This window comes from Podarcis melisellensis (genome assembly GCF_964234715.1).
Source record: "Podarcis melisellensis genome assembly, chromosome: 2".
NCBI lineage: Eukaryota > Metazoa > Chordata > Lepidosauria > Squamata > Lacertidae > Podarcis > Podarcis melisellensis.
Window position 1 is genome coordinate 34,845,735 of NC_138529.1, and position 20,295 is coordinate 34,866,029.

The 20,295-nt window shown below is 41.2% G+C and overlaps 2 protein-coding genes across 3 annotated transcripts in view; one reads left to right on the forward strand and one right to left on the reverse strand.

Annotated features, from left to right (window-relative positions):
- UBE2O (ubiquitin conjugating enzyme E2 O) overlaps positions 1–20,295 on the reverse strand; it is a 60,841-nt gene that overhangs the window by 32,357 nt on the left and 8,189 nt on the right. The gene's annotated exons all lie outside the window — the stretch shown is intronic.
- Positions 17,767–20,295, forward strand: part of AANAT (aralkylamine N-acetyltransferase) — a 28,160-nt gene continuing 25,631 nt past the window's right edge. The window contains exon 1 of the mRNA XM_081898070.1: positions 17,767–17,785. The gene's annotated coding sequence lies outside the window, so the exon portion shown is untranslated. The remainder of the gene's footprint in view (positions 17,786–20,295) is intronic.

Genomic DNA, 20,295 nt, shown 5'->3' on the forward strand with positions numbered 1-20,295 from the left:
CGCAATGCTTGTATGCAATATTTTCTTAGTTTGTCTAACAACCATAACAACAACAACAGCAGGGTATTATTTAGCATGAGGGAAACACAAGCTCTCATTGCATTCAACAGCATTCTTAAGTCTTCTTGGCAGTTTAGAGATAATCAGCTGCCTGGTTTTGAGAAACACATAGGTGTCACTGCAAGCTTTATGCATCTCGGAAAGCACCAGGATTAACTGTATACTGCAAAGCTATGCTGATAGTGAATCTCTAGCTGTGCAGTCAGCAGAATAATGAGGTTCACCAGCAGCACAGCAGATAATTGGACTGGGTCCTCTCAGCCTCTACCCAAGTCTCCCTAAAAATCTATGTCTTTAATGAAATGGTGGGGTGAAAATAAAGGGGTCATTTAGGCCTCCTTGAGATATTGAAGAGACCTTGCCCCATTAAGCTTATCCACTCCATTTCAGCCAGCAGGAAAATCTGGAGCAGGATCTCCAATACAGATTGGAGAGTATGGGATAGAACTGTCCAAGTTACAATCCATTTATACATTTAAAAGCAATAACCATAACCTTGAATTGTGCCCACATATAGTTTGTAGATGAAGATCACAAAGTAGCAGAGTAATATGTTTCAGCTAGCCAAGGATCTGAACCTGTGTCTCCAGGTCCAATGCGCCTATAACTACAAAACACTGTCTCATGGGATAGATCTTTTTGTGAGGTTTCTTTAATGTACTATCATGTACACTTGCACGACATATCAAACAAAGATATTCACAAGATTGGGCTCAGTTCAATGTGCACAGCATTGCACACTGAGGTTGTGCTGGTCTGCTAAATATTTCAAGGCAGCAATAGTTATTTGGTTAGATGCTGAATTCAAAATCACACTTGACTCTTAGGCATGCAAGAAATAATCTAAGTTTCACTAAGTCATCACATCAAGCATTGAAGATGACACTTCCCTGAAATCCAGTTGCATTGTGGGTACCCAAGACATGCATTTAATTTCCCTGATAAACAGAAGAGCCACTCCCGTCGCTCACAATGCAGAAGGAGTGTGTGAAAGCTACCGGGACAATGCAGCACAATTGCATCACTGCCTGAAAACTCAGCTGCAATTTCTATTCACTGAAACAGTTTTAACTCCCTCTCCCTTACAGTGATGCATGAGCTGTGGTGGAGGGATGGGGCTGGGAAGAGACATTTTCAAAGATATGCATAAGCCAAGCTGAGCTGTACACAGCACACCTGCCGCACTGAATACCTCAGCAGCCACATTGCTCTGCATTCTAGAGATGCAATTCTCCACAAGGAAACTGGCTGAGGACAGATGAGAACATTTTGCAATCAAAATGGCTCGCATGCCTTTGCGCAGGAAAGCTGCATTTACTTTCAGTGTCAAGACAAGTGTCAAGTACATTATAAATAATGAAATATCAGAGAATGGAACAATAAAGGGACTGAAAGCTGTAAAAACTGCTTATTGTACAATTCCGATTCCAGGCAAAATTCCCAGGACTCCCAAACAAAACTGAATTGCCTGAGGTGAGATATAGCTGAAACTTCATGTTTCTAGTGCTTTTCCCATTTTTAGTACTTTTTTAGCGAGACCACATGAGCAGCTATCTGCAATAGCTTCAGATCAAGATGCCAGCTATATATCCATATACCAATATCTTCCTTTAAAATCACCATCGTTCTCTCTCTCTCTCTCTCCCACCCACCCACCCACCCTTTCTAGTCCACTTAAAGCAGTCAAGGCATATTGTTCTATGCTTAAAGATTACACACGTAACAAAACTGGTCCAAGAGGCCTCTGTGCTGGGAGATTATTTTTAATACTTGGAAGGGCTACAAATACTGTATGTTCTTCTGTAGAAGATGTGCTAGTGGAAATAAGAGAAGTAAAAAGTCTTGGAAAAGTAAACAGATGGAAATTCATATAGGGAATAGGTTCCCCCCCCCCATATTTACAGAACTATATGGCACCCTCTAGCCTTGCTTTCCTACTACAGTCAAAAGTGCCTGTAGAAATATGATATGGGCCAGAATTCAGCATCATCATCTCAGCATTTTTCATTAAATCAAGTTTCTAGTCCTTATGGTTATCTAGCCTAGCTTAAAAGTTCATTGGTAACACAGCAGGTGAGGTCACAGGGCAAGATTCTCAGCTCCACACTTCTTTTCCCTCTTTCCTGGATAACAAAACTATTTTAAAATATTTTGCAAATATTTTAAAAGCACTTAAATCTATATGTATGTGTAAAGGAATGGGGCTTTACTGCCCTGAACTGCCTGTGTATTATACAGAATGCATATTTTTGCTTGTTTAAACTATGGGAATATATGTTTTGCTTTCATGCAAGTGGGATTATAGGGGTAACATGGAGTCCTAGCAAGTTCCCCCACGCCTTTTAACATCAAGACAAAGGTATCCACCACTGCTGATGCACAGAACTGCACATCTCTTGCTCCTGCCTATAGACATTAAGGAGACTCCTTCATTGCACTTGTTCAGATGCCTGCCAAAAACTTGAGTTATATGTTTGTTGATTTTAACGTAACTGTTTTATGTATACCACTCAGAGATTAAAAAAAATATTTTTAAAGCAAGTTATAATTAAATTTTATTTTAAGAAATTATAAGTAATAGTTTGAAGTCAAAATGATGTTGCAAATTTTATTTACCAAGGTACCAAACCCATCCCTGCCTTGCACATCTGAATTATATTGCTCCCGCCTGTCCATGGATGCAGTCTGAGAGACTAATCAATAGCCACTCTATAAAATGCATTTTGATCTAGATGATGGGCCAGTTACCACTGAGGGGAAAGCCCTTTGCTTCTTACAAATCAGTAATGTGCTGGGAAATTTCTCCTCAATTAGGAAACAAGGTGGAGCTATGTGGTTTCACTCTGCAATCCAGATTTCTGTGACTGGAAGATCCAAAATCCACCACATTTCAGATTGGCTATTCTTTACCATTAGGTCATTGATGTGCCATAGACTGTAATAAACACAAAGGGTTATTCTGGAATCTGTCGGACTTAACATCCTGTAAAAGTCTAGTGCAACTTTGACTGGGTTCCAAATACAATTCACCAGCATCTCTACCTCCAATGTTGATGACAGAAGTAGTATTAAGACAGTCAGTGTCCCTTCTGAATGACATAGCACTTAATAGTAGAGAAAATTGATTTATGAAGCATCTGTCAACTACAAATGTTACATGATTCTGTACCAAAACAGTAAAGATTACTCATATAAAGGCAAGGAAAAAAGCAGTCTTGGCAATCTGAGCCATATCCATGTAATTTTCTTTGATATTATATTTGTACTCTCCTATTAGGTCCTGGAATAAACGGAAAGCTAATTTATGAGCATTAGACACTCTACAACACCATATGGCCTAAGAATAGTGTGTGAGAAATGGTTGTGATTGAAGTTTTACTTCTTTATTTACAACAATTACATGCTGCCCCAAAAAAGTGCTCTCTGGATAACTTACAGTTATCAATCTTTTTTTTAAAAAAAGGAGGGGGGACCAACAATGAAACATTAACACAAGGTTAACTCAATTCTGAAAAGATTAGTAAGTTAGAAGAGATCTTTAAAAACCTTAAGGTGCCTGGAAGTGGGTGGAGACCTTTATCTGGTGCTGAAATTAGGAGGAACTAGGTGAGCCTCCCTGGGAAGACTATTCCATAGACATAGCACCATCACTGAAATAGCTTTCCACATAGTGGGCACCTATCATGCTTCACTTTGCAGTGCCACTTTGAAATCATCATCTGACACCGTTCTCTAAGACTGGATAAAGGAAAATGGGAGGAGAGGACTTTTCAAGTACCCTAGTCCCAAGCTGTTATGGACTTTCAAAGTCAAAACCAACATGCTGAACTGTCCTTAGAGATGGTCTGGAAGCCAGCACAAATGATGAAGCACTAACATAATACATTCAGTTGTCCAGTGCAGGTTAACCATCAAGCTGCCTCTTCCCAGGCTTACTGGTTCTGGACTGTTTCAAAGGAAACTCCACATAACACACTGCGGTGATCCAAACAGGCAGGTAACGGAAGGCAGGCAGGGCTGCAATCAGCATATCAGACTAAGCCACAGAGGCCTCTTGATTCCCTGCTTATCAAAGCTGGATCAATGAACACCCCTCAACAGTGCACCTGATCATTTTAAGAGGAGTGCCACCACCTCCAGAACAGGATGACCACCACTCAACTAAGCAGTACCTCTATATTGTCTGGAATGGGGCTCATAGATAATTGGCCATCATCTGCTGAGAAGTTCAAGAAAACAATCTCTCTCAGAGCACAGAATGACTGGGAGCCAAAAGTCTCTCTGAGCTTCATACACTATTATTTTGCTTTTTTAGTAAATTTCCCCAGCGTTGTATTGTACTGGATAGCAGCACCAGATTTCCTTTTCTATCTTGAGAAAAATATCTTTACCACTCTCACATCACCACAATGCCTCTTTCTACAGCTGAGAATAGGGTCGGAGAATAGCCACATATTTTAACTAAAATTCCTAAGCATATGTGCTCATACACAACCACCTCCACTAGTCCAATCATTTAAATATTCTTCTAAAGCATCTGCCAGGAAGTATTATTTGACTACTGCATTTATGTTAATGAATTCTTCAGATTCATTCAAAGCAAAGCACATTCCCTCTTCGAAGCAATGCCACCCCCTTCTCCCTTGTCATTTGCCAATGCATATTCATTTCTCATTACCCAAGAGCTATGCACGTTTGAGCTGCAGACAGACATATATGCTATGTCAGGTTTATCCTGTTAGGTACTTAATGGCGTCACACTTCACTGACTTTCCCCCCCCACTTCCAGTTACTCTTGAAGGGTGGAAATGCACAAGAGAAAAGAGGCAGCAACACAGAACGGAGAATGCTTACAGTGCTAAGCTCCTAAACATCATTTATAGCAATGTGAAAGCCTGGGAATAAATCAGAAAAATAGGGGGGAGTCCCCCCATTTTTGTGTCCCCTCCCCAATTTGTTTCAAAAAAATTATGGCTGCCTCTTCTGCTTGCTATTGCATGCTCTTAAAGGCTAGAAGAAACCACAAATGAGACTACTCTGGCTACCAATCCTGGCTTTAAAGAACTAATGCAGGCACCTGACGTATCTTTGCATCAAGTGGTGAAAAGCGGAATAAGGCACCCTTCCCCAACCTGGTGCTCCCCCATATGATTACAACCATCATTCTCCCCAGCCAGTGGGGATGCTCACAGAAGATGCTTCCACTGGTTCAATGCCACTAGGAACACCAATTGCATATCTACCACTGCTTTTAAATATATTATGTAAAAAATGAAATGAAATGAAATGAAAGTATATTGTTCGCAACTGTCAGTCATCATAGGTATGGCATAAATTGTGGTGATGAAAACATAGAAAACCCAAAGCCTTTAAAAAAAGAAAATCTTTCCTTGTACAGTGGAACCTTGGTTTTCGAATGTAATCCATTCTGGAAGACCGTTCGACTTCCAAAACATTTGAAAACCAAAAACTGAAAGCAGAAGCCTCAATACAATAGGGAAACTCAAAACGGAAGCCAAATGGCATGTTTGGCTTCTGAAAATTGTTTGAAAACCGAAGCAGTTACTTCTGGGTTTTCGGTGTTCAAAAGCCGAAACGTTCAACTTCCAAGACGCTCGAAAATCGAGGTTCCACTGTACTTAGGCTAAGAAATATTGTATATTGACAAACGCACAAAATTTCTGTTTTCTATTGAAAGTGAGACTATCCAAGTGTACTTTTTTAAAGCCGTTGAAACAATGTCTTCATGTAAATCTAATTTAGTAGACTGGATCACTGAGGTGGTGAATTTTCATAGCCAGCATGACTATTAGGAAAGAACTGCCTCCTGTTTTAAAGTGCAGCATGTAGCCTACTGTGGGCAATTGTAATAGTGCTTTCCTTACTCTGCAGGCAGTGCATCTACCCAACTGACTCTAAGTATCAGGTTGCTAGTGGGGTGCACTACACTGTGCAAAGCTTCACAGACTTAAACAACAGGACCGTGAGAAAGTCAATCAGAAAGTACAGCAGACACTTTAGCAGCATTGTATACTTTTTCCTTTCTGTACGCCACCCTTTGTTGCCAAAGCCCAGTATAGGAAAAAAAAGGCTGGAAAACTTAAGAGGAATCTTCCTTTTTCAAACTGGAGCGAATTTATGTTCACTGCATTACAGATCTGGTAGCCAACCAATGAGCTTGCTAACTTCATTTCAGCTATGGCAAATTATGGTCTGTTTGCCCAAACTGAGAGAACCTGGCATAAGAGGGGAAAGGGTGAACGTGAACAGGCAGAAAGCTTTGACTATATAGTTAAACCATGGTTTCTGCATGACGCCTGAATCAGCCTACTCCTGGCCTGTCCAACCGGCGGATCGCAATATACTGGTCGATTGCAGGATGTCCCTGGTCGTTTCTGGTTGATCGTGGTATCCTGGCCTCCCCTCCCCCCCCCCAAAAAAAGCGGGGGAGCAGCTCTGGTCAATCTAATGGGTAGATCACTGCCAGTTTTTTTTTTATTATTATAGTGGGAGTGGATCGCAGTTTCTTGGAAGTTGGACGTCCCTGGTCTACTCTAACATGTTCATAACTGCAATAGATTCCACACACACATGCTATCAAGAGATCAATCAAACCATATCCTTTATCACCTGAGGATAGGAGAGCAACAGCAGCTTACTATTTGCAAAATGCACACAGCTTTTCTATCATTCAAAAGTGTAATTATCTCTAATGTATTAATACCTCTGTGTCAAAGGACATCCATCTCCTGCTCTCGGCTTTTTTTTGCCAAGCCAAATGCATCTCCCATCTTTAGGTTTTAGGGGTGTGTGTGTATGTTTTTAAAGTGCTTTTGTTGCAGCTTTTCCGTTACCTTCCTTGAGCAGGAGAGATAAATTGCATGTTTTATTCCAGGTCAGTCCCACCAACGCCTTAATATTTACTTAGCACCTATTATTAGAAAGCCTTACTTGCCTCAAACCTGCGTCCTTTGTAGCTGCATCATTTTTTGTCATTTGGTCATTGTGCAATCCCCTAGATCGCCTCCCATTCCTCCCAGGGCAATTCTGCTGCTAGCTGATGAGCCCACAGGAGACGGCAGAAGTGCTTATTACTAGTCCCCAACTACATGACCTTACACTCTGCACTATCAAATTTCATCCAATTTCTATTTCTCTATTCTGAGGTCATGCATTACTTTCCTAATCCTTATTTGTATTGACTATGCCTATTGATTGCCAGTCATCAGCAAAATTTGGCAAACAGTTATCATAACTCTTAAGACATTAGAAACAACGAAACTGCATTTAGGCTAGACTGCTGCAATTGTTTCACTTTTAAAAACTTGAGTTTAGTCAATCAGATCTACTTGGCTTCCTTTTGTGTACTGTTTCAAACTCAGGCTCATAAAACAAATCTTTTTTTATTATCAATTAGTTTCATTTAAATGCAAAAACAATGTCTATTCTGCTTTATCTGTCCCCAATAACTTTTGAAAGTTACAAAATGTAAGTATGTAACAAAACTAAGCTTCTCTTGTTCTTAGCTTTTCATAAATATAAAGAATTTAATGACATCTATCAATATGACTGAAATATACATTTTAAAAACCCATAATTATAATCTCTGCACATTTCAAGTCAAGTTCAAAACACACAATATTAACATCACCCAGGCCTCAATCACAGAGTCAAACTGGAGAAGAGGTTAGCAGATTCATGATGTGGCTTCCCTTATTTTTAGAAGATAAACTTAGCTAGGAAAACTGGATGAGAGAAAGAGAGGGGGGTTAATCTTTCCTCTTGAACTGTTTCCTTAGTGTTAACCTCCCATGGTGTGGAGGGTACATGCATATTTTCTTGCTGTGGAGCAAAGAACTGCTGCTGAGAAAGCGATTTTCAAGAGTGGGAAATGGCACCGGCATAAAGGGTTAAACCCTGTTCCCTCCTGAATGCAGCCTTGATTTGATCTCCTTGGCTGCATTCTTTCTTTCGAGTTGACTCACTCTACCAACATTTCCCCTAGTTTGGCTCTCACTGAGATGGGGAAGTCATGCCTGCACTGCACCAATTCAACAGAGAACACCGGAAGAGCCACTGGCCCATCTAGACCAGCCTCCTGTTCTCGTGGAGGCCAACCAGATGCCTGTGGGAAACCCACAAGCACTCGCTCCTCCTGTGGTTCCCAGTAACTGGTATTCAGAAGCATCGCTGCTTCCAACGGTGGAAGGAGAGCACAGCCATGGTTGTTGGTAGCCATTGATAGCCTCCTCCTTCATAATCTGTCTAATCCTCTTCTAAAGACATCTAGGTTGGTGGCCACCATGGACTTCTGTGGAGGGAGTTCCAACTATATGCTATGTAGAGAAGTACCTTTCTGTTCCTGAATTCAGCTTCATTGCATCTCCATGAGTTCTGGCATTATGTGAGGGGGAAAAACCTTTCTCTATGTCATGCATAATTTTATAAACTTCTATGGTTGCCTCCTACTCACCTTTTCTCCAAGCTAAAAAGTCCCAAACATTGCAACCTTTCATCACAGGGAAGATGCTCCAACCCCTTGATCATTTTGGTTGCCCTTTTCTGAACTTCTCAACTCTACAAGATCCTTTTCGAGGTGAGTTGACCAGAACAGTATTCCAAATGTGGTTGCACTACAGATTTGTGTAATATCACTGTGATATTGGCAATTTTATTTCCTATTCCCTAGCATGGAATTTGCCTTTTTCACAGCCGCCACATCTTCAGTAAGCCTTCTACTATGACCCCAAGGTCTCAATTCCTGGTCTATCACCACCAGTTCACATCCCATATGTGTATATGTGAAATAAAGATATTTTGCCCCAACATGCATCATTTTACATTATCTACTATGACCCAAAGGTGCCGTTCCTGGTTCATCACTTCACTTCTCCTTCATGCTCCACTACTGGGCAAAGAGCTAGAGCCTGGCTTGCTCCTCATGAGAGGGTTAGCACACAGTTAACTTAGAGGGGAGGCAATCTTCGGGCAACTATAAATTAGTACAAGCTCCGCCTCTCCGCATTTCTTTTGGTTGTCTGAAGAATCTGCCAACTAACGGGCAGCAACCCTGTGTCAGAAAAGGTAGTCAGGATTCACAATTGCAAAGGATCACTTTAAGAATGGTTATAGCCAAGACTAGTTTCTTCTTTGTAGCTTGTGCAATCCCACAAAGCCTCTTTGGAGGGCAGGAAAAGCATGCCAGGAACACACTGAACAGGATGGGCTGCAGCTCAGGAGTAGAACATGTGCAGGCCAAAGGGCCCAGGTTCAGTCTTGGAAAAATTTGTGTCCATAGTCCTAGGGAGTAGCTGCTGAAACAACACTAAACTACAGTGATACTTCGGGTTAAGAACTTAATTCGTTCTGGAGGTCCCTTCTTAACCTGAAACTGTTCTTAACCTGAGGTATCACTTTAGCTAATGGGGTCTCCCGCTGCTGCCGCATGATTTCTGTTCTCATCCTGAAGCAAAGTTCTTAATCCGAGGTACTATTTCTGGGTTAGTGGAGTCTGTAACCGGAAGTGTCTGTAACCTGGAGCGTTTGTAACCCGAGGTACCACTGTACATGGACCAATGAGCTGATTTGGTCTAAGGTAGCTTCTTGGATCAGTTTACACTTTGCCTGAAAACACCACTTTCTAGGCATTAGTCTTTTGCATGTCTGCTCATTTCTTGAAGACAGCAGCAGCAACATATTGGAAGGCATCCTTAGATTTCTAGGAAACAAGTTACCCTTGTATGGCAAACCCAGCCACCTGTGTAGACTTTAAATGACGTGTCTGGAACTTGCCTAATCAAGCTACTTTAATATTCCACTTCCAATTCTACTGTAAATTCTACTGTAATCATGCATTCACAGAAACACCACCTTAAAAAGTGAGGTCTAAAATAGCAACTGGAAACTGTTCTCCAAAGGCTTTCCCAGGACAATGAAATGACAGGGGTACAGAGAACTTGTCCCTAGTGCCAATACTTGGTCCAGACATGGTACAAACCACTTTATAAGAAAATCCATTTGTACACTTACTATAGTAAGAGCAGTAGACAACAATCCAGTGCTAGAAACAAGGGACAAAATTAATTGACAACTTTAAAAATGGGACAGCGAATTTAAGTATGGTACAAATGAAATAACACATCTCACCCATTATAGATAGGAATTTCTAGATGCCCAGCCTAAGAAATCTGGGAAGAATAGGCTTCATGCTTTTCATGCATGCATGTAGCTGAACACAATTCATTGCTTCTTTAATGTAAAAACAGCAAGACTAATCCACATCCTTTTGCATGAAGTGGGAAAGCTTTAGAAAGCATATTTCCAGCAAGGTCTTCCTCACCTGGCTTCTAAAGAGATCAGGTAGCACAGTGAAGGAAGGCACTATCAGGAGAAAGTGCCTCACATCGGTACACCAAAATAATACTTTTCTTATCAACAGCAAACAGTTTCTATTCATCATCCACACCCACCTAGACTCCAGGAAGCTGCAAAGACTGAAGTGATGGATAGGACACCAGGCCCCTCAGAGGGGAAGGAGGGAAGAGAGAAAGGTTAGAGTCCTTAGTTGTGTGTCTTCATTTGTAACGAAGCCTGCTCAAAAACAGTTACAGGGCACTTTTCTGCCCTGTATTATTGCCACATAACCTTGGAAGCTGGGCAAAGAGTAATTGCTTTCTAAAAGGATAAATAGTAGGTACACCCTGAAAATACAAGGGAGATATGAGTGAGAAGAAGCCTGTGACCAATAAGGAGAGGCCTCCTATGAGAATAGGAAAATCTACTACTACTAGTACTGCTACTAAAAACAATAATTTTATTGTTTATACCACTCCCATCTGGCTGAGTTTCCCCAGCTACTCTGAGCAGCTTACAGCATATATAGGTAAAGGTAAAGGTACCCCTGCCCGTACGGGCCAGTCGTGTCTGACTCTGGGGTTGCGCGCCCATCTCGCTTAAGAGGCCGGGGGCCAGCGCTGTCCGAAGACACTTCCGGGTCACGTGGCCAGCGTGACAAGCTGCATCTGGTGAGCCAGCGCAGCACACGGATACGCCGTTTACCTTCCCGCTAGTAAGCGGTCCCTATTTATCTACTTGTACCTGGGGGTGCTTTCGAACTGCTAGGTGGGCAGGCGCTGGGACCGAGCAACGGGAGCGCACTCCGCCGTGGGGATTCGAACCGCCAACCTGACGATCGGCAAGTCCTAGGCGCTGAGGTTTTACCCACAGCGCCACCCGCGTCCCTTACAGCATATATAAAACATAGTAAAACATCGAACATTAAAAACTTCCCGATACAGGGTTGACTTCAGGTGTCTTCTAAAAGTTATGTAGTTCTTTGTCTCCTTGACATCTGAAGGGAGGGTGTTCCATATCTACTCAAACTTTTAAAAACTGCATAGAAAATATTGGGAAGGGATCAGTTCTACTGCTTATTTAGATTATGCCCTGTGCTCAAAATTATTTACCAACAGCAAAATGGCATATAATACTAAGAACATTCACATCTGATTCATGTCATAGTTCAAATGAAGACTTGAAGGTCATAACCTGAAAATGTGCAATAATTGTGTGCTTAATCTTTGACGCACTATTAGCCTCTGCATAAAAATGATGCAGTATAAAATGGCAGGTACAATTCTGAAAAATTACAGGTCTGCAGGTAGTACTGTAGTAAGGGTTTTACTATAGATGCACCCAGTGCTATTTTTCTAGAAAAAGGAGTGCTGGAACTCACCATGAACGCCTCCCCTGTTCTCTTATAATGGCAATGGCGTCCACCTGAGAGGTGCCAAAACTGAGTTCTGGAAAGTTCCGGCTGAAAAAAAGCCCTGGATATTCCAACTAGAGCCCACCCTGGGACCTTGCAATGAAGGGTAAGTAAGAAATCTAAGAAAGAATTAGATATGTGCCTATATCACATTTACATGCTATTTCTACTGGCGTCTTTAGTTTAACCGGCAAGAGTATGCCGCACCACATTCTTCTTCCCAGAAATATACAGGATGTTGAGGATGGAATTTAGGTGGGGGAGTGAAGCAAGATGTGGCACAAACACATCGTCTAATATACACCCGAGTCTTGAAAAGGCTATGTCTATAACTCTCTCATCAGGCATCTTTTAAACTGAAACTGCCAACTTTTACTGGCTGCCACTGCATCTCTGCGTGTTAACAAGTTCTTTGGGTGACATGAGCAGGAGATTATGTTGATTCCTATACCCTCCAATCACCCTGGTTGATTTCTGCATATTGTATGGTTGTGAAAGGTACAGGAGAAGGCCCAGCTGAAGGTTTTCAGATCAACTGGCAATTATCCTTTAAATAGGGAATTCAGCAGCTAAACCAAGCATAGCCGCCCTAAAATCTCCCGCCTACCTTTCTTCCGTGAAGTCTCTGCTGTGCCTACAAAAACTGCCTGCCAGAAATCCAGCTGCTGTGCACATCAGAAATATTTCCTTCTCTCCCACACACAGCTCAAAACTATTTTTACTTATACCCTGTGATTTTTTTCTGCTCATCTCCTTTAACACCGAAATTTTAACATCTTGGCCTACCTGAACTATAAACTCTTCAAGGCCTGGTCTCTGAGAATCTTGGTTATCAATAGCAAGTTCTAGAGGCTAACATTAGATAGAAACCATTGCATAGACAGAAATCATTGCACAGCAGAATAAGCAAGTCTGTTGACCAACACTGGCAAAAAAAAATGCCCTTTTCAAATTATTTAACTGAATTTAGGTGAAGGTTCTTGCTTGTGCCAGTGCTATTTTTCTAGAATAAGAAGTTATAATAGCAATGTTGCCCACCAGAGAGGTGCCGGAACTGAGTTCTGGTGAGTTCTGGCTGAAAAGAGCTAAAACAAAACCAGAAAGAAAGAAGAAAAAAAATGCCTTTTTATTAAAAACTGCAAACATATTACAACACTCAGAGGTAAAAAGTGCATTCTAGATGTCCCCCACCCTTTACCTAAAACAACTCATTTTATAAAGCCTGCAGTAGAAACAGAAGTCTCTCCAGAAAAATCAGCACAGAGAAGTCTATGGGAGGAAAGCTTGCAATATCAGTCAAGGTGCCAGAGTCCCTCATCAAATACTTATTTCATTCAATACAAGCAATTTCTTTTAATTTCTACCCTGAATTTTGCAAAGATCACACAAACACTTTTCCTACGCTGCCAAGTTTCAAAACAAACTGCTGAGCCATTTTGAACAATAAGCCATAGAATCTACTGCCCTTCGCCCAATTTCTCATTGTGCCACTCAACCTTAACACAGGGCTATGACTGTGGTCTGAAGTACTGCAAGTTAATAATATTCATAATAAATCAAAACAGAGGCATTTAATTTTTCTGCTCCTGTACCTTCCCCCACAACTACATTTTTTAAATAAAATGTATTATAGGAGCTGAATTTCAATTTCAAATGGACACAGTTTTGTACAATGCATCTACAGCAACAAGAAATCATAGATGCTGAGGTAATAGAAGGTGGACAAAGTCACTTCACAAATCCAGACTACTGAATTTTCACACTTCTGCTCTACCTCTAAACATATATTGCGCTAGGTTTTCTCTCTCATCTTCCTTTTCACATGTACAATTTAGTTGCATTTGCTGAAAGTAGAGATGTCAGTACACAAGCTCTCAAGGTTCGATTTTAGGCATGGTTATGATTAGGGACGCGGGTGGCGCTGTGGGTAAAACCTCAGTGCCTAGGACTTGCCGATCGTATGGTCAGTGGTTCGAATCCCCGTGACGGGGTGAGCTCCTGTTGCTCGGTCCCTGCTCCTGCCAACCTAGCAGTTTGAAAGCATGTCAAAGTGCAAGTAGATAAATAGGTACCGCTCTGGTGGGAACGTAAATGGCGTTTCCGTGTGCTGCTCTGGTTCGCCAGAAGTGGCTTAGTCATGCTGGCCACATGACCCGGAAGCTGTACGCCAGCTCCCTCGGCCAATAAAGCGAGATGAGCGTCACAACCCCAGAGTCGGTCACGAATGGACCTAATGGTCAGGGGTCCCTTTACCATTATGATTTGCTGAATGTTTCCTATTAAAAATGTATAGGTATACAACTGGTCAACGTGGTAGTAAAGAACTGGATTCAAAGACCTCATTTATTACTCGATAATGCAGAATAGATCATTCCACTTCTCTTATTACTACAATTAGTAAAGTATTCCTTGTTATAAAAAAAACAGCATTTGGGAAGTAAAAGAATTATCAAATAAAAAACAGGACTATTTCTGAACTGCACAAAACGAAGTAGAATCAGCCCTTTAGCTTGGAAGTGAAAAGGGGCAGCTGACAAATTAGCTCGCTTATCTAGATGGCTCCACAGATGTTCTGTAATACAGGTAGCCATTGTGCCAACATAAAAGCAATCCATTATGGCTGCATTCATTATAATCCTCTCAAAAGGTCTTTGTTCTAAACATACCCATATTCTAATACTAGAAAGGTCTTTGAGGGCTAAGGAGTGGGCCAACACCACCTTGCTCAAGCCACAATTTCTATAATGCATAATGCACTTTTAAACAGACATCCTGACAGCTTATTAAGTATGAATCTTAGCCTGCATACTGGCTGCAAACAAGTTTTTTTTTTTTTAATACTGCTAGTTATCAAATTGCTTTGCCAATTGCTCAGCTACAGCTCCAAGTTTCTACAGACTCCAGGTAATTGTTAGTGGCTGGCTAAGCTCTTTCTTAGTTGTTAGCCCTTCTCATGAATGCGCCCCAAACCATAGCAAAATGTAGCATAGGCCCACTGGGTATGCAACTCTTGTGTAATTGGGACTGCTTTATTTTTAGGGAAATACATCCACAGCTTTCTTCTTTCCTTCCCCCTTCCTTTTTATCATACTTTGTGATGAATGAGCAGATTAGTGATAGCAATTGCCTTTAGTGTCAGTATCTGCTCAGCTGACAATGAGGGTACAGTATAATCATTTCCTCTATTATTTTCTCGCAACAAAATAGTACTATTTTGCTATTAAAAAACAAAAAGAGAAAATAATGTAGTATGATTAGTAATTAAATCTTTCTCCTGAGGGAACAAACAGAGACTGACACTAGGGCAATATGGCGGGGACGGGGAGGGGGACGGGACTTTTCTTTCTGGCCACAATCAAAAGGAAGGAAATATGGACAGAATCTGAAAACAGGAAACTTTTCATTAACACTGGAAATAACTTTTGAGTGGCACTTATAAGTAAACATTGTAGATGGATCTTGGCTAAGGAATAGAGCACAGTGCTATACTAAGTGTAGTGTGGAATCTCAGTTTTAACAACATTTACAGTGGTACCTCGGGTTACATACACTTCAGGTTACTTACGCTTCAGGTTACAGACTCTGCTAACCCAGAAATAGTACCTCGGGTTAAGAACTTTGCTTCAGGATGAGAACAGAAATTGTGCTCCGGCGGCACGGCAGGAGGCCCCATTAGCTAAAGTGGTGCTTCAGGTTAAGAGCAGTTTCAGGTCAAGAACGGACCACCAGAACGAATTAAGTACTTAACCCGAGGTACCACTGTATAGCTAACTATAAAAGAACAATGCTGCACTATATGGAACCACCCTAAAAAAAGCAGGCACTGCAATTCTCTTTTTCAGATAAACGGTGTTACCCTTCAGAATAGCAAGGGCACGTGCTTCAAAGAGACTAATTCCTGCTCTTCCAGTAGCTGTTTTCTTAGATACAAAAATTCTTATTGCGTTATGGTGACTAAAATACTGCTTTGCTCTTTATCTTCTGCCTACTCCAAACAGTGCCCTGGGAAAACAATTGGAAGCCCCAAATCTCTTAACTGAGCAATTATTCAGTGATCACATACTTTTATCTTACTGCAAGAATTTTATCTTTTCACCAGATTTAACATCAGCCTCTACTTTTAAGTATTATGAAAGCTGAAAAAGTGATACTGTTTCACAGCATAAAGCAGTAACTGCTAAAACCACATTGTTTCCAATAAACTCAAAACAGGAATCTAGACCATTAAAAAGCAATAAAAAACATCTGTTTGCAGGTGTCCTCTGAAGTAAACGCTACAGAAAAAAAAACATGCATAAGTTGCCCTTCATTCCAAACACCTTCCGTTACGCACATGTTTTTTAAAGATATCCAATACTTTTGCGCATTTTACAACATGCTAAGTTTCAGTTTAGATTACAAGACAAATAAGAAAAAAAATGATTAGACAGCCACACCATTTACAGCTGCTCAGTCTGAAAGCACAATATCTCAACCAGGTCACATTCACCTGTACAACAGATTAAGAATGATTACTTCTGATCTGACACTATATGATAGTAGGACTAGAGCCCTATTAAAATACATTTTATTCCACTAAAACACATGCAATTAAGTGCTTGCTTCTGTCCTTGGAAAAACCAAATATGTAATAATAGATGATTATTAAATGATTAAAGTGCCTTACAACTTTTGGTTATACAGCAAAATCCAATTTTAGTCAGAGTAAACCCATTGAAATCAATGGACTTTAACGTACACCCATTAATTTTAATTGGTTTTAAGTTTTATATGTTATACTAAGATGTAGTTTAATGCTAGACTTTCGAAAACATACACATTTGGGATTTAAACATTATGATTATACATTCATTCCTGGTTTTTGTCTCTTAGCCTAATCTCTGCCCCAAACAAGGAACCATACATTAGTTCTTGTCTGTATGGCTTATTCTGAATGCAGTGTGTTGTTGTTTTTAATTGTTTGTGGTACAAAATACATACCCCAGCGAATAACTGTACCTGGAGATGAAGATATTCTGTTAGAGGAAGAGGGACAATGCAAAAAATCTCCTCATGCTAATAATTCTGAATTCAAAGCATTTAAATGGAAAAAGAGGGAAAGCTATTCCAGATACACTAACAGCTGCCATCCAAATTACTTAACTTACCGTATACATATCTGTGCTTCAATTCTGATTCACAAAACAACCTGAAATAATGACTTGAGGAAAAAGAATTCAACAGCAGAGAAGTCAAGGACTGAGATAAGATTTTCCCAATCTGGGTGCTGTCAGACTTCGAGCCTGCAAAATCCCTCACATAAATAGTCAAAACTATTTATGTCAAAACTCAAGAGGGGGGAAGAAGCTTTTCTCTATGCACTCATCATTTACTACCTCAGTTTCTTACATTCACAGATATGAGGCAATACTTTGCAGAAAAACACATTCAAAATAACGTGTTTAGTTATAACAAAAACATTTTTAAAAGAGGGACACAAGGACAAAGGTAAAATATTTACTCTAGACAACTGATCAAAATAGTTTGCTACAAAGGCAAAACGCGTATTTTCAAGAGGAGATGAAAACTAAGTGTCTCTATCTCCTTAGAAGAGCTTTGTACATAGAACTTGTGCATTTTGGAGCAGTGAGGAAGCTCATTTACATCCTAAGTATTTTGAATACTTATGTAGCTACTGCTTAACTTCCCATTATAGTTTGAACATATCTTTTTGTTTTCTTATTTTATCATCGGGTTACTGCTTTTTAAAAATAATGTGCAATTAAATCTCTTGAGCAGCACTTCTTTGAAAAATTATGGGATTAAAATATATATGCAATGATCATCTTATCTCTCCTGCAACACTGCAGCAGATTAGTTGATGCAGTTTGTGTTACAACTGCCTGCAGACAGAACAGAGACTCCTCATCCTAAAAACATCTGGAGAGCAAGGAAGACATACATTTGCTACATAGAAAGGTAAAAGACTTCCCGCAGCAAATATCAGTATACTTGGTGTTTTCACTACTTTCTGTATATTTTAAGACATTTCAATTTTAAGAATTCTATGCTTAAAAAAATAAGATCCCCCCAAATCATTAGTCTAACCATCCTTCCTGTTGCCCAAATGAATTATACGTATTATAACAAAAGCAGCCATAACAAACTTGTGTTTGCAGTTGTCACATGTATCACATAACATTCTGGGAACCGTTTAGGTAATGACTTAATCACTTGTTCTTTTATTGGAGTAGAAGATATTTCTATTTCATTACTTCATTTTGAACAGGGTATTAAAGAGGTCTGTTACCCGTTACAGTGGTACCTCGCAATACAAAATTAATTCGTTGCGCGATTTCTTTTTCTTGCGAGTTTTTTGTCTTGCGAAGCACGGTTTCCCATAGGAATGCATTGAAAATCAATCAATGCGTTCCTATGGAAACCGCCTTCAGACCAGGTCTGGGGACAGTCTGTCCCCCGACCTCTTCTGAAGGCTGGGGGGGGGGGACAAGGGCTTTTCTTCCCACCGCCAGCCTTCAGAAGGCTGTTCTGAAGGCTGGCGGTGGGAAGAAAAGCCCTTCTCCCCACCTCCCGCCCCGCAAGCTCCGGGGACAGGAGGGCTTTGCTGCCGCCCGCCAGCATTTTAAAGGCCCCCGGGACAGCGGAGACTTCTCCGCTGTCCCGGGGCGATTTTAAAATGCTGGCGGGCGGCAGCGAAGCCTCTGCTGTCCCGGGGCGATTTTAAAAGGCAGGCGGGGGGGGGGGGAGCAAAGACTTTTGCCGCCTGCCAGCCTTCAGAAGAGGTCTTCTGAAGGCTGCCGGTGGGCGAAAGTCTTTGCTCCCGACCGCCAGCATTTTAAAAGAGGTCCCCGGAGATTTCCCTATGGGCTTTCTTCTTGCGAAGCAAGCCCATAGGGAAATTCGTCTGGCGAAGCACCTCTAAAAATGGAAAACTCTTTCTTCTTGCGAGTTTTCTGTCTTGCGAGGCATTCGTCTTGCGAGGTACCACTGTATGTGTCTGTGAAACCCTTACATAGAATGATCCAGAACCAAAAAGGTGAATAGTATTTGGTATGCTAATGAGACTCAGCTCTGTTTTCTACTTTTCATCAGACCCAGTTCTGACAGTGGAATTACCTGACTGGTTGATTAGAGGGTATTAACAACTATTTTAGGGCAGTGGGAATATTTGGGAATGTAATAAACTTTGGGGGCACCACACACACATGCTCTGCAACTATGCACACATCTTACACACTCACCCCTCCCACCAAACACTTAGACTCGAAAGTACAGTGGTACCTCGGGTTAAGAACTTAATTCATTCCGGAGGTCCGTTCTTAACCTGAAACTGTTCTTAACCTGAAGCACCACTTTAGCTAATGGGGCCTCCTGCTACCCGATTTCTGTTCTCATCCTGAAGCAAAGTTCTTAACCCGAGGTACTATTTCTGGGTTAGCGGAGTCTGTAACCTGAAGCGTATGTAACCTGAGGTACCACTGTAGTCTTCTGTTGACTACATTTTCCCTCGCCTTTTGCAATTAAGCTCAAAAACTAAATCCAATAGACTCTTTCAAATCTAATTGGGGAGTAATCTTCCAGGAGAGTGCAACCAAGGAAAGGGTTAACTTTGTGCATTAAATCACCTTCTGTTGGAACCAAATTTCAGGCCTAATGGCTGAGCGTAAGAGATGATGTAGCCAATAGAAGGTTTATTCCAAACCTAGCAGCACCTTCACAAACACAATTTCATCAGGTTGGGCACAGCTGGGGCGGGGACGATTTATATTTTCATTCCCAGTGGTGATCCCCCCCCCAAATGCCCCCACACTGCAATTAGCCTTCAAAAAATTGAAGACCTAATGTTAAGGAAGGCGAGGAAGTCACTGTGGGGGCCAGGAAGGTCCTGAGAGGAACACATAAACCCACAAGCGCTATGTTGGTAGTTCCAAGGGTTAGGCTGAGGAGGAACAAAGCCAGATATGATGACAGGGAGACTTGGGGCTACCTCCCTTCATTCTCACAACAACCCTGTGAAGCATAGCTGTCAACGTCTCCCTTTTTTAAGGGAAATTCCCTTATTCCGAATAGGATTCCTTGCAAGAAAAGGGAAAGGTTGACAGCTATGCTGTGAAGGAGCTAGTCAGAGCATGAACGATTTACTCAAAGTCACCCAGTGAACTTCATAAATGAACTGGGAGTTGAACTCCAATCTTGCTGGCCAGAGTCAAAATTCTAACTACTATAATAAATTCAGGCATTACTAAACTTGGAATACTTAGCTCTCACCTGTGGCTCAGTATGTGACAGTGGCCACACTCAGGGAATGGCTTTGACTGCCCAGCTAAACCAGGTGAGGGTAGCCGATGTGTCTCAAACCCTCAGTGAGTTTGGGAATTCTCCTGCGAGACTCCAGCAGATTGAGTGGATGAGACCAATAGCGGGTTCAATGGTCAGGAAGGCGGTTTCAACATGTTCTACATAGAGGG